Raw genomic sequence first — 14,891 nt, 5'->3', positions numbered from 1 at the left:
ACCTATAATCCCAGTGCTTTGGGAAGCTGAAGTGAGAGGTGTTTGAGACCAGTCTGGGCAACATAGTGAGACCCCCCCACCATCTCCACAAAGTAATTTAAAAATTACTTTGGTGTGCTGGCCAGGGTGGTGCACATCTGTAGTCCTAGTTACTCAGGAGGCTGAGGTGGAAGTATTGCTTGAGTCCAAGAGTTTGAGGTTATAGTTAAGTACAATTGTGCTACCACACTCCAGCCTGGGCAACAAAGTGAGACTCTTTCTCAAAAAAAAAAGAAAATCAGAAATTTATAAAGAACTCATATAACTCAATAGTGAAAACAAACTAATAACCCAATTAAAAATGGGCAAAACGGCTGGGTGCGGTAGCTCACACCTATAATTCCAGCACTTTGGGAGGTTGAGACAGGTGGATCGTTTGAGCTCAGGAGTTCAAAACCAACCTGGGAAATATAGTGAGACCTCATCTCTACTAAAAAAAAAAAGCTAGACATAGTGGCACATGCTTGTAGTCACACCTATTCAAGAAGCTGAGGCAGGAGGATTGCTCCAGCCCAGGAGGGAGATCGAGGCTGCAGTGAGCTTAGATCATGGGCAACAGAGCAAGAGACTGTATAGCAAAAAAAAAAAAAAAAAAAAACAAAACCTCAAGTCCCGAATAGTTATTTGTCCAAAGAAAACATTAAAATAGCCAACAAGTATATTAAAAGGTGCTCAATATCATTAACAATCAGGGAATGCAAATCAAACCACTTTGAGACACCAGTTCACACCTGTTAGGATGGCTATTATCAAAAAGTCAAAAAAGATAGCAAATGTTGACAAGGGTATGGAGAAAAGGGAACTCTTGTACACTGTTAGTGGCAATATAGATTGGTCCAGCCATTATGGAAAACAGTATGAAGGTTTCTGAAAGAAATGAAAAGTAAACCTATTATATGACCCATGAATCCCTCTCTTGGACATATACCCAAAGGAAATGAAATCATCACCTCATAAAGATATCCACATTTTTATGTTCATTGCAGCACTATTCATAGTAGTCAAGACACAGAAACAATCTTAAGTGTCTGTTGACTGATAAATGGATAAAGAATTTTTTTTTTTTTTTGAGACAGAGTCTTGTTCTGTCACCCAGGCTGGAATGCAGTGGTCCAATCTCAGTTTACTGCAACCTCTACCTCCTGGATTCAAGCAATTCTCCCGCCTCAGCCTACCGAGTGAGTAGCTGGGATTACATTTGTGTGCCACCATGGCCAGCTAATTTTTCTGTAGTTTCAGTAGAGACAGGGTTCACCATGTTGTCCATGCTGGTCTTGAAGTCCTGACCTCAGTTAATTTACCCACCTTAGCTTCCCAAAGTGCTGGGATTACAGGCACATGCCACCACGCCCAGCAAATTTTTTATAGTTTTAGTAGAGACAAGGTTTCACCATATTGGCCAGACTGGTCTCAAACTCCCGACCCTAGGTGATCCGCCTGGCTCAGCCTACCAAAGTGCTGGGACTACAGGTGTGTGTCAACATGCCCAGCTAATTTTTGTATTTTTAGCAGAGATGGGGTTTTGCCATGTTGCCCAGGCTGGTCTTGAATTCCTGACCTCAGGTGATCCACCTGCCTTGGACTCCCAAAGTGCTGGGATTATAAGCATGAGCCATTGCACCTCGCCAAACATTCTTAAAAAAAAAAAAAAACAACTTTCATTTTAGGTTCAAGGGTATAGGTGCAGCTTTTTTATATAGGTAAACTTGTGTTATGGGGGTTTGTTGTATGGATTGTTTAATCACCTAGTTACTAAGCTTAGTACCATATATATATATATATATATATTTTTTTTTATTTTTTGTGCCTCTCCCTCTTCCCACCTCCATCCTTAAGTAGAACCCAGACTCTGCTGTTCCCTTCTTTGTGTCTATAAGTTCTCATCATTTAGCTCCCACTTATAAATGAGAACATGCAGTATAATTACCATGAAATAAAACTAGAAATTGATTTTAAAAATCTGAAAATATAGAGATGCATTTTCCTTGAAAGTTTAAAATTCTCTGATAAGTAAGTTTAGGTAAGAGGGAAACATAAGCCAAAACAGCCAAACTCCACTGGCTTTTCAAAGCTGTAGGTCTATTTGACATTGTTAATGATTTGACTCATCCCAATAAACACGTCCCCAGTAAGTGAGCAAGGCAGTTTCAATCAGGAGTGTGTGCTGTGCAGAAACTAAAGCAGGACTGGATGACAGAGCAGAGTGGGCAGTGGGCTGATGGAATTGCAGGTCCTGGAAGGCTTCACAAAGCAAGAGACCTTTTTGGGACCCAATTGACAAAATTGGGATGTCCAGAGTAGAGTTTCCCACCTGCAGGGAACAGCAAGTGCAATAGACCTACCATGGAACTTAGTGATTTTGTTTTTCCAGGTATACAAAGCTCATTTGTTCCTAGGGCATAGAAAGAAAGAGGAAGAGAGGGAGAGAGGCAGGGGGCAAAGCAGGTAGGGCCCTGGGTCTCATGTGAAGTACATTATTTGGTGTGTGTTCAACTTGAAATGAGAAGGCACTGGAAGTTTCATTTTTATTTTTTATATTTAATTGTATTATACTTTAAGTTCTGTGGTACATGTGCTGAATTGTTACATAGGTATACACGTGCCACAGTGGTTTACTGCACCCATCAACCCGTTATCTACATTAGTTATTTCTCCTAATGCTCTCCCTCCCCTAGCCCCCCACCCCGCCGACAGGCCCCAGTGTGTATTGTTCCCCTCCCTGTGTCCATGTGTTCTCATTGTTCAACTCCCACTTATGAGTGAGAACATGTGGTGTTTGGTTTTCTGTTCTTGTGTCAGTTTGCTGAGAATGATGGTTTCCAGCTTCATCTATGTCCCTGCAAAGGACATGAACTCATCCTTTTTAATGGCTGCATAGTATTCCATGGTGTATATGTGCCACATTTTCTTTATCCAGTCTATCATTGATGGGCATTTGGGTTGGTTCCAAGTCTCTGCTATTGTGAACAGGCATTGGAAGTTTTAAACAGCAGTTGACAAAATGTGATTTATACATTTAAATAATCATCTTAGTTACTCTGTGGATAATGTGTGGACAGAAGAGAAGAGCATCTAAATAATACAAGTGAGAGCGGCAATTGCTTAGATTTATGTTAGCATCGAGAATGTACAGAAGTGGTTAGGTGTGGTGGCTCAGGCCTGTAATCCCAGCACTTTGGGAGGCCAAGGTGGGTGGATCACTTGAGGTCAGGAGTTTGAGACCAGCCTGGTCAACATGGTGAAACCTGTCTCCACTAAAAATACAAAAATGAGCCATGGCATGTGCCTGTAGTTCCAGCTTGGGAGGCTGAGGCAGAATAATTGCTTGAACCTAGGAGGCAGAGGTTGCAGTGAGCTGAGATTGCACCACTGCACTCCAGCCTAGGTGACAGAGCATGACTCCATCTCAAAAGAAAAAAAAGGAAAAAAATGCACAGGAGGGGACAAACTCACATGTATTTTGTAAATAGCTAGCCACCCTCCCTTTAGTACTAGCCTTACTTAATTGCCCCCACAGAATTTTAGTAAGGCTCTCAATTTTGAAGCACCTGTAAATTTAAAGGCCAAAGTAATTAAAAATTGGTGCTTGTCTAAAGTTTTGAATAAAGAATAGAAAAACCCACAACTTCTTACCTCTCCCATTCAGTTAGGTGGCTTTGTCATTCCTAGTATAACAAGAGATGGAAGTTTATTCTTAGGAGAATTGAAGCTGAGAGCCTGACTCCAGGCACAAATGAGGATGGGAACAAGCTGCCTGGCTGAAAAGGGTCATAATGCTCAGCTAATACTGAGATGGTGGAAACACCAGATGAAAGCACACTGCATTCATGGGAAGGGAGTACTCCTAGAGAGCTGCTGGGCCCACAGTACATCCTGCATGACCAAGGAATAAACTCTTATCTGATAAGTAAAAGCCTCATTGACCCTGGACTGTAGTAGGCAGACAGCCTTCAGCTGCAGAGAGCTGCCTCACCCAAGGCCATGCCTCTTCCCAGTTTGGCCCACATCCAGTGACTGCTCAGTGCTGAAGCATTAAGCTTGGCCATCTCTCTCCTCAACTCAGGACACCCCTGAAGGGCCATTTGAGCTCCAGAGCTGCCTGCAGGATCTGCTGAGACTATATTTGGCCCTGAGCCACAGATCAACTTTTCCCTATGCTCAAACTGCTTTCTGCCTCTTTCTTTCTCAGATATGGAAAGAAAGATCTTTGTGCTGAAGTCTTAAAGTGTGCTCTGTAGTGAACCTGAACTGCAACTATACTTTAGGTTTGTGTTTCAAAGAGCATAATTTTTGTGAGAGAATAAATATCAATGGCCCCTGCTGAAATTATACTTCTTCTTTGCATGGTTATTCAGTGATGTGAAGAGAGAAATGACCACATGAAAATCTTAGCTTCCAATTTACGTAATTACTGCTATGACCTCCCCCTACCTCCAGTGAAAACATGTCCCTTTGAACACCAGAAGTCACAAGGACAAACAGAAAACATTCTGCCTTTGGTATGATGGATCACTCCCAGTTTTTTACCCAGATTTACTGGAACCATGCCCTCTGGCTCTGAGAGGAGTCCTATGTCTGGAGCAATGAGATCTCCAATGCATGACTGAGAATGTGATATCATATAACCCCTTTGAAAACTGTGTGTTGTTTTCATTGGGAACTATGGCTAAACATCATCCTGATTTCATCTTTTGCCATAAGCAGGCTGGTGTTGCCATTGGAAGACTGTGTGAAAAACATGAGGGCAAGTGTGTGATTTGTGACTCCTATATGTGTCCCTGCACTCTGGTGCACATATGTGATGAGTGTAACTATGGATCTTACTAGGGGCGCTGTGTGATCTGTGGAGGCCCTGGGGTCTCCGATGCCTATTTTTGTAAAGAGTGCACCATCCAGGAGAATGATAGAGATGGCTGCCCAAAGATTGTCAATTTGTGGAGCTTTAAGACAGACCTCTTCTATGAACGCAAAAAGTACGGCTTCAAGAAGAGGTGATTGGTGGGTGGCCCCTTCCTTCCCCCCACCTTAAAGCTATTGCAACTGCCAGAAAAGATGCCTACTACCACCAGCAGAAAGAGAGCAGAACCCAGAGCATCACCAGGAGTGCCTGCTAGTGTACTGGCCGCTTGCCACCCCCTCCTCTCCCTCCACCCAGACGTATGGTAGGGATGGAAAAGGATTCTTCAGAGAGCACTCTGGCACACCTTATTGGAGAAAATTTGATAGATTAGTTAATGGTGTTTCTCGAATTTGGGAAGCAAAGATCTGTTCTCCATATTGATATGTTCTCCCTCAACCAAGATCTTCTAAAAAGAAATAATATTTTAGCCTTCTGCTTGAGAAGTTGACTGTGAAGCTACGCCCAGTGAAAAACATGTTCTTGCAGCATTTCTGGTGGCAGCTGTCCTTGAGGAAACTTTGGTGTGTGGTGGGAAGCTATCGGAACAAGAAATGTAGTCATTTACTCGTTTAACAGTTGTGTAAGCTTTCACTCTTTAAACACTTGTGCTAGCGTCATGTTATTTTCCTTCTGAGAAACTGGAAACCCTTTCTGTTGCTGTTATATTAATAGAGTTGGTATTTATTTTCTGGTAGTCAAAAAGAAAAGAAAACTGTTTGTCAGTCTTCTATAAACTTAAGCAGTCATCTACGCCTAGAAATTCTTCCCCTAATTATCTAACCAATTCATAAGAATCAAGAACTATGAAAAATGCATATGTCTTTGAACAGATAAGTAGAAAAACTGTAGCATATTGAAATATTATTCATCAGTAAAAAGTAACAAACTGCTGGTACATGCAACAGGATCTTACAAAAATCAGATTTGGGGGAAAAAAAGCCAGATCCAAGGGAAAACATACTGTGTGACTGCATTTATATTCATTCCCAAAATAAGCCCAACCAACCTGTCATAGAATTTAGAACATGATTACCTATGGTCGGGATTGACTGGAAAGTTACGGGCATGAGAGAAATTTATGGGACTGTGGAATGTCCTACATCTTGTTTTGGGTGATTATTACATGGGTGTATATAATTGTTAAAACTCACTGATGTGGAGATGTAAGATCTATGTGTTTTATTGCATGTGTTTTAAGCTGGAGAAAACTGAATAGGAGACAACACAGGGGCAGGTGGAAAAGTGAGAACCATCTTAAGAAACTCTGGAAAATTAAATTCTAGGTTGGCAGGGAAAAAACCCTAGAGGCCAACACAATCCCCAGTGTAGAACCAAAAGGAATCAAGATTTTGTGGCACCGGGTACTCCTGGAGTTGGGAATAAAAGTGAGGCTAAACAGAGGTTATGTTGAAAGTCTGCTGGAGAAGTGTTAGTTCCTTGGGTCAGCTCCATCAAGTTAGCATCTGGATGCCTGCTTCCACCCACCCTGGTGGATGGTGAGACTTTCTCACTTTTATACTGGAGGCAATTAATTGGCAATTAAAATTAGATAGTAATGTAGGATTGTGGATAAGGAAATGCAGAGAAATAAGGAAGTTCTGAAAATATCAGATGATTGATAGCTTGGCTCACATTCTAATTTGGAAGGTTAGAATTGAACATCTGCTTCAGCAATATCTCAATCGCTTTCCAGGCAGATAGATGCCCTGGGACATTTAAAATTAAGAATAAAACCAAATAAAAACAAAAACTAAAAACTTGGGTTGGGAAGACAAGAAACATAAGGACATAAAGAATTTTTAGAAAACATTGCTCCTATTGCACTCCTGTTTCTATTGAGTTACTTTCATCAATATTTTACATTCTCTTTCCAAACAAGAGCAAGCAATGGTACAGCTAAAGTAGTTACTAAATTGGCCTTTAGAAAACTCAGGGAGTTGCACGTGGTTGTGGGGGGCTTCTTCAAGCAATTGTACTTAGAATTCTATGTTACTTTATTTTCACACACTCAGTTGGTACTACTCTTATTAATAGATGGTGCCCATATTCTGCTGTTTACCCATGTTCAATAATAACCTTTTGCCATGCTGTATTCTATTTTAGAAAATCAAGAAGCATTGATAATGAGAATTATCTAGAGGCAAGTTTGGAGCCATCTTTGTCCTCTCCCATGACCTCTGTTTCTAGGTTTCTCTTCATTTCTGAGAAAGAGTAATCATGTGTTCCTTACACATTCTTCACTTTTATACTTATAATTTTACACAGCCAAGATAATATGTCAGGTGTGGCTTTACCAACTTCTCCCCCTTTTACCACCTATTTAAAAACTTAACGTTACAAGTTCTGAACACATTGCTATTTTATAGATCCTAGTGACTCCAGCAAAGTCAATAGATTTGTGTAATTTTTCATTTTCTTTATTACCCTGCTGATAGATAAGTAGATCATTTCCACATCTTCCTTATCTTAACACTTTATTGAACAACTGTGTACATAGAACTAGAGTTCTTTGTTTATATTAATACTCATTTTCAACTTTTTTTCTAGAAACAGCTACATTGGTCTACAATTTCTATCTCCATTAACAGTCTGATCATAGTGGTTTTCTCATATGTTGGCCCATTTTTATATTGTCAGACCTTTTCACCTTTTCCTTACCTAAACTGATTTTTTTTAAGTATCACTGCATTTTCTCAATTACAAGTAATCTTGTACATCTCCTCATATATATTGGCCATTGGATTTTCTTTGTTCAGGTTGCCTGTTCTAAGCCTTTGCCCACTTCTTTTTGGTTGACTCTTATTTTGTTTATCGGTCTCTAGAAGTTTTCAGGATACTCATTTATTGTTTATTTTATGTATGGTAAAACTATTCTATCCTGTGACTTGTCTCTTAATTTTTTATGTCATTATTACACTGGAAGCAGTTAAATATATCAGACATTTCCATCATTGTTTGAGCTTTTGGTTCTTCTTTAGGACATTTTATCCTGCCTTGAATGGATAAACACGTTTTTCAATATATTCTCAAATAGTCTTAAAGTTTTCCTTTGCACAGCCAGTGTTTAATCTATCAGTAATTTACTTATCTAAGTAGTATGAGGTAGAGCTCTGTCATTTCTCCCAAAAAGGCCAGTATCGTATCACCTATTGAATAATTAATTCCTTTTCACAGGATTGGTAAGCCACTTTCATTGTATACAGATTCCCACATGTACAGTTGAGCCTTAAACAACATAGATTTGAACTGCATAAGTCCACTCATATGTGGATTTTTTTCAATAACTACACTGGTTAATACCTTGGACTTTCAGAACAATTTAAAAAACCTGTGATAAAAATCTTGTGGTTTAGAAATATTGAAAAAATAAAAAAAATGTATGTCATGAATGCATGAAATACATGTATATAATAGTGTATGTTATCATGTATTACCATAAAACATACACAAATCTGTTTTCAAAAGTTAAAAAAAAATTTTTTTGAGACGAAGTTTCACTTTGTCACCCAGGCTGGAGTGCAGTGTCACGATCTTGGCTCACTGCAACCTCCACCTCCCAGGTACAGGCTATTCTCCCGCCTGAGACTCCTGAGTAGCTGGGATTACAGGCATGTGCCACCATGCTGAGCTAATTTTTGTGTTTTTAGTAGAGACAGGGTTTCATCAAGTTGGTCAGGCTGGTCTCGAAATCTTGACCTCATGATCCACCCGCCTCGGCCTTCCAAAGTGCTGGGATTACAGGCATGAGCCACCGTGCCTGGCTTATATGTTAAAATTTATCAGAACTTACGGATCATACATGGTGCCAGTTTCAGGTGAGATGAATGTAAACAAATGTAAAGATGTAGTATTAAATGATAACTGTACAAAATTAACTGTAGTACCCCCTGTACTACTGTAAGTATTTTGTAGCCACATCTTGTTGCTATTATGGAGAGCTCAGGTATTGCAAGTATCCTCTTAAAAGGCCGTGAGATGCTAATCATCCACACATGAGCAAATATCTTCAGTAAACTGCAGTTTCTTGAGTATTTTTAATCATGTTTAGTACAATACCATAAAGTTTGAATAACGCCATGGAACCCATACGAAGTGCCACTAGTGATGCTGGAAGTGTTCCCAAGAAGGAGAGAAAAGTCATGACATTACAAAAAAGTTGAATTGCTTGATGCATAGTATAAACTGAGAACCGCAGTGAGATTGCCAGCCATTTCAGACAGACAGTTCATCTTCTAAACAGATAAAGTAAATTGAAGGTATCCATAAATACAGTATACAACTATAAGTGCATTTTCTTTTCTCTAGTTTACTTTATTGTAAGAATACAGTATATAATACATGTAACAAACAAAATATGTGTTAATCAACCGTTTATGTTATCAGTAAGGCTTACAGTCAACAGTTGGCTATTAGTAGTGAAGTTTTTAGGGAAATCAAAAGTTACTCAAGAAGTTTCAACTATACAGAGGGTCAATGTCCCTCATTCTCTCCTTGTTCAAGGGTCAGCTGTACATGCACATTTGTCTGGCCTCTGTGTCCTGTATGTAAATGTATTGTTTATTTCAGCTCACATATCACAGTTAGATAAAAGAGAAGTCATCTGTATTTTTCTTAAAGGTATCATTTTGGAGATTTTTGTTTAAATCTCTGTCTCTAACACCTGCTAGCTCTATCACCTTGAACAAATTTCTTAATGTCTCCGTGACTGAGTTTTGTCATCTGTAAAACAGAGATAACATTTTTCTTACAGGTTATTATGAAGATTAAATGAGTTATTCTATGCAGAGTAAATTGAAAAGTGTTTGGTATTTTATAGTCATCATGTATGTTAGCTATTTTAAATAACAGTTTTATTATTAGAAATTAAGAGGGATTTTTTTTATTATTAGAAATTAAGAAATTAGAAATCTTCTCTATAAAAAAGATATAGAGAAGAAAACAGAAGACAAACCAAGGGGCATGAACAGATATTGTATTACTCATATCTAATAAACAGCTAATATCCAGTATATATAAAGAGCTAGCACCGAGACAGCAAACCCAGTAGAGAAATGGACAAAATACATAATAGTCACTTCATGAGTTAGAATATCCCAATGGCCAATAAACATGTGAAAAAACTGCTGCCTCTCATTTGTATTAGGAAAATGAAAAATCTTTTTTTCTCTCTTTCCTTCCTTCCTTCCTTCCTTCCTTCTTTCCTTCCTTCCTTCCTTCCTTCCTTTTTGAGACAGGGTCTCAAACTGTAAAATGTGCCTCTTTAATCCTATAAATACATGTTTTTTGTTTTTTTTTTTCTTATGCAAAGCTTAACTCTGTTGCCCAGGCTGAAGTGCAGTGGTGCAATCTTGGCTCACTGCAACCTCTGACTCCCAGGTTCAAGTGATTCTTGTGTCTCAGCCTTCCCAGTAGCTGGGGTTACAGGTAGAGATGGGGTTTCACCATGTTGGGCAGGCTGGTCTCCTGACCTCAGGTGATCCTCCTGCCTCAGCCTCCCAAAGTGCTGGGATTACAGGTGTGAGCCACCATGCTTGGTCAAATACATTGCATATTAACATTGTTACCCTAGGTTTCTTTTGTTTGATATTTGTCTAGATTGCCCTTTCCCATAAATTGACTTTTAATCACCTAGCTTTTTCTTAGGATTGATTTAAAATGTAAAATAAAAGGGAGGGGCACGGGCATGGATTGATGGGGCACCTATTCTGGACCCAGCCCAGTGATTACATTTGCTGGGCACTGATTGGATTAGGATGTTGCCCAGATATAAAAAAGCAAGAATCTTTGGGACCTGGACTTCATTTAGAGTTCAGCTACCAACAGGAACTTTCTCTTTTGGTCCTGGAGTATGTTCATCTGGAATTGTGAGTTTTTGGTGGAAGGTAGATCGTTTTATTTCTTCATTGAAGTGCTTTTGGATATTTGTCCTACTGAGAAAATTATTATCAAACAAGTTTTTCGTAAGAGTCAGTTAAAATTTTTAAAACATCTCCACCAAAATTATAGCTATGCCTCCTAAGTTATCTCAATGCATTTCATTTGTACTTTCTTTTCTCTTCATGCCTATGGCTTTTTACTTCTCACCAACTTTTTGAAAAGTCAAGTTTTAGTTTTTTGTCATCATTCCTATTGGGTGCTCTGTTTCCTTTTGCAATAGTTTCTGCTTGTGTCTTTATTTTCATTGTTTCTTTTGCTGTTAATGCATCCAGTTTCTTGTGTGGAGTGCTCAGTTCATCCATTTGCAAACTTGATCATTTTTCCTTTTAGTTTGATCATCTATCAAACTAAAAGGAAAAATGATCAAGTTTGCAAATGGATATTTGCAAATCCCGAGTAGCTGGGATTACAGGTGCTCTACCACACCTGGCTAATTTTTGTATATATATATATTAGTAGAGACGGGGTTTCTACTAAAAAAAAAAAAAACCCCGTTCTTCTGTTTTATGATTTGACCTTAAAACTTGATATTAACACAGCTTATCCTTTAGTTTAGCTTAATACTAGTTGAGTATTTCTTTTGTCTGGTCATACATGAATTTTCAAATATTCTCTATTTGTTGTTGTTGTTTAGGTGTATGGTTTAGACTTCCTAGAAGAGATGGCCAGGTACAGTGGAGTTACCAGCTACTTGCATACCCAAGCCTGAGAATCAAGAGAAGCCTCACAGAGACACCCTCAACTGAGGAAACTCACAGAGCTGAAGTGGAGCTGGGACTCCAGCTGGGGCACCTGTCTCACTATGACATATTCTATTTTCTTTGGACAAAAAAATACTGACTAACGCAGAGTCCCCCTGGAATGTCAGAAAGCCTGGGAAAGATCTCGCTTGTTCAAAAGTTCAATTCTGAATTACTGCCTCACAGATAAATGAAAGCATTTTGAAAAGTAAAGGGGAGAAAGGAAATTATTTCTCAGCATTCACAGGTATCTAGAAGATGCCTAAGAAGTTGGGAGTCAGCTGTTTCTTCTGTGCAGCCATGAAGTCTGTGCACTCTGTTCCCCGGAACACGCGTTGTACCATCATGACTTTTTACCCAACCATGGAAGAATTTACAGATTTCAACAAATATGTTGCTCACATCCAGTCCCAAGGCGCACACCAAGCTGGCCTCACCAAGGTAATTCCACCCAAGAAATGGAAAGCCAGAAAGACTTACGATGATATTGAAGACATCTTAGTCACCACTCGCCTCTAGCAGGTGACCTTTGGGAAGGAAGGTGTGTTTACTCAATACCATAAAGAGTAGAAAGCCATGAGTGTGGGGAGAGTATCACCACTTGGCAAACAGTAAAAAATATCAGACTCCACTACACCGGAATTTCAAAGATCTGGGGCAAAAATACTGGAAGAGCCACCCCGGTGATTCACCAATTTATGGTGCTCATATTAATGGCTCCTTATTTGAAGAAAACACTACACAATGGAACCTAGGACACCTGGGAACCATTCTGGACCTGTTGGAGCAGGAATGTGGGGTTGTCATCGAGGGCATCAACACCCCCTACCTGTACTTTGGCATGTGGAAGACCACATTTGCTTGGCACACGGAGGACATGGACCTTTACAGCATCAACTACCTGCACTTCAGGGAGCCCAAAACATGGTACGCAGTGCCCCCAGAACATGGCCAGCGCCTGGAGCGCCTGGCCAGAGAGCTTTTCCCAGCCATTTCCCAGGGCTGTGAGGCCTTCCTGCGCCACAAGGTGGCCCTCATCTCCCCTGCAATTCTCAAAGAGAACGAGATTCCCTTCAATTGCATGACTCAGGAGGCTGGGGAGTTCATGGTGACCTTTCCCTATGGCTACCATGCGGGCTTCAACTGTGCAGAGGCCATCAATTTTGCCACTCCACGATGGATTGATTATGGCAAAGTGGCTTCACAGTGCAGCTGTGGGGAAGCAACAGTGACCTTTTCCATGGACACCTTCGTGTACATTATGTAACCAGAGAGTTATGGGCTCTGAAAATGCAGGTAAGTTTCAGCCCTTGTGGTTCACATGGAGCCCAAGGTTGCAGAAATCCAGGAGGAGAGTACCTGGAGGGAGGACATAGCACTTAGGAGAGCTGCTCTGGGCCTGAGGTGTCTCCCTAACCACATAGCCAGCTGTCCTACACAGACTGTGCCCGCAGGGCTCTGTTACAACCCAAAGGGCCTTGGCACTGATGCTGTGCCTGAATTTACAATACAAACCCTAGGGATGTCAGCCTGGGTTCTTCATCCTTCCGCTACAAGGTGGGATCCTTTTTGTGGCTGTGGTCATGGTTGAGGTCGTGGTCGTGGTCAGGGCCATGGTTGTCATCCTCAAAAACTGGGGACTGAGGAGAAAACTGTTCAGTCTGCAGCCAAGAGACACCTGTCATTGGGGACAGGGAGTAGAGCTCAAGGCCTCAAACCTCAGCTCCAGTTCACCAATGACGCTTTGAAGGACAAACCCGCACCTTTGAGCGGTAGCCTTCAGCATGCATGGTGAACCTGGCCAAGGTTGCAGCAATGGACCACTCTTATGCCTCTAGGATTCTGGTCTCACCTAAGTTTTCCAGAATCTTCTGTTTCCCAGACTCATCTGCTGGGGCCTAAGCCAGACAGAGATATGCCACTGAATTCAGAGATATTTTCCTCCAAAGTATGATCGGTCCTCTGAACTGATGGCTATTGAATATGGTGCCAAATGTCAAGTGATACCTTCCTCTTATCCCAACCCCAGGAACCAGAGAAGATTCTTGCCAAGGAGAATTCTGGCCTGGGCCTCTCCCCAGTGACGATTCTTTCCCTCCAATAACTGACACATTTCCAAGACCCCCAGATGCTGTCTCCTACCTTGACAGCCAGGGCTCCCAGCAGCCACTGAAGTCCCCACCCTAAAGGTTGCCATAGGTTTTTGTAGTACCTCTCAAGGACTCTCTGTCTACTCCTAATCATTGTGCCTGTGACCTTCACCATGGCCCAGATGCCATGGACAGCACTCGTTGCTGATGTCCCCTCAGGATGCCTCCCTTACTGTGCTGTGGGTCCAGATCCCATGCACATGCGCAAACTAGACCTTTAGACCGACTGAGTCTGTTAGCCAGTTGTGGCCTCAGAGATATTTTGTAATGTTGTTAATGTTCATTAAATTTTCTATCTCTAGTGTATATCTATAAAGTAAATAACATTTTTACTACATGTTCTTAAAATTAGAATTACATAAAAGAGATATACCAAAAAGAAAGTGATGTGGAAAAATGAGATAAAGGAATGAGAAAAATTATAGCAAGAGAAGAACTAACATAAAAGTAGAGTCACAGAGTTTAATATCAGGCAAACCTGGATTGAGACCAAAGGTATATAGCGTGGATCCTTACAATGCAAAAGACGAAATTTCACAATGAAATTATAACAGTCATAAATATTCAAGTAAGTTTGACAAAGTATAAATTATAGTAGATAAAAGACAAGTTTAAAGAAACAGATTAAAAATAGGAACATTTAAGTCACCAGTATGATTTGGTTATGTGTTCCTGCCCAAATCTCATGTGGAATTTTAATCTGTAATGTTGGAGGTGGGGCCTGGTGGGAGATCACTGGATCACAGGGGTAGTTTCTTAAGAATGGTTTAGCACTATTCCCATAGTGCTGTTGTTGTTGATAGAGTTCTCAGAAGATCTGGTTGTTTAAAAGTGTATGGCACCTGCACCCACTCTGAAATTCTCCTGCTCCAGCCAGGTAAGACGTGCCTGCTTCCCCTTTGCCTCTTGCCATGATTCTAAGTTTCCTGAGGCCTCCCCTGAAGCAGAAGCTCCTATGCTTTCTGTACAGCCTGCAGAACCATTAGCCAATTAAATCTATTTTGTTTTAAATTATCCAATCTCAGGTATTTATTTGTGTCAGCAATGTGAGTTTGGACTATTACAGTCACCTTACTCATCCAAAGAGAAAAAAAATGGAGAAATCTAAGAAGGATATGGAAAATT

At 40.5% G+C, this 14,891-nt stretch overlaps 2 pseudogenes across 1 annotated transcript; both read left to right on the top strand.

Annotated features, from left to right (window-relative positions):
* Positions 1-4,378: 4,378 nt before the first annotated feature.
* On the top strand, positions 4,379-5,633 carry LOC116563105 (annotated as a pseudogene). The gene has a single exon (XR_004274232.1). The product of XR_004274232.1 is annotated as a PHD finger-like domain-containing protein 5A pseudogene (transcript).
* A 5,883-nt stretch (positions 5,634-11,516) lies between these two features.
* On the top strand, positions 11,517-14,628 carry LOC116563169 (annotated as a pseudogene).
* Positions 14,629-14,891: the final 263 nt, after the last annotated feature.

Source organism: Sapajus apella, unplaced genomic scaffold (assembly GCF_009761245.1).
Source record: "Sapajus apella isolate SASKATOON/1434 unplaced genomic scaffold, GSC_monkey_1.0 scaffold34, whole genome shotgun sequence".
NCBI classification, from domain to species: Eukaryota; Metazoa; Chordata; class Mammalia; order Primates; family Cebidae; genus Sapajus; species Sapajus apella.
The sequence above is the reverse complement of the archived record's forward strand: the minus strand, read 5'-3'. Positions and strand labels throughout refer to the sequence as shown.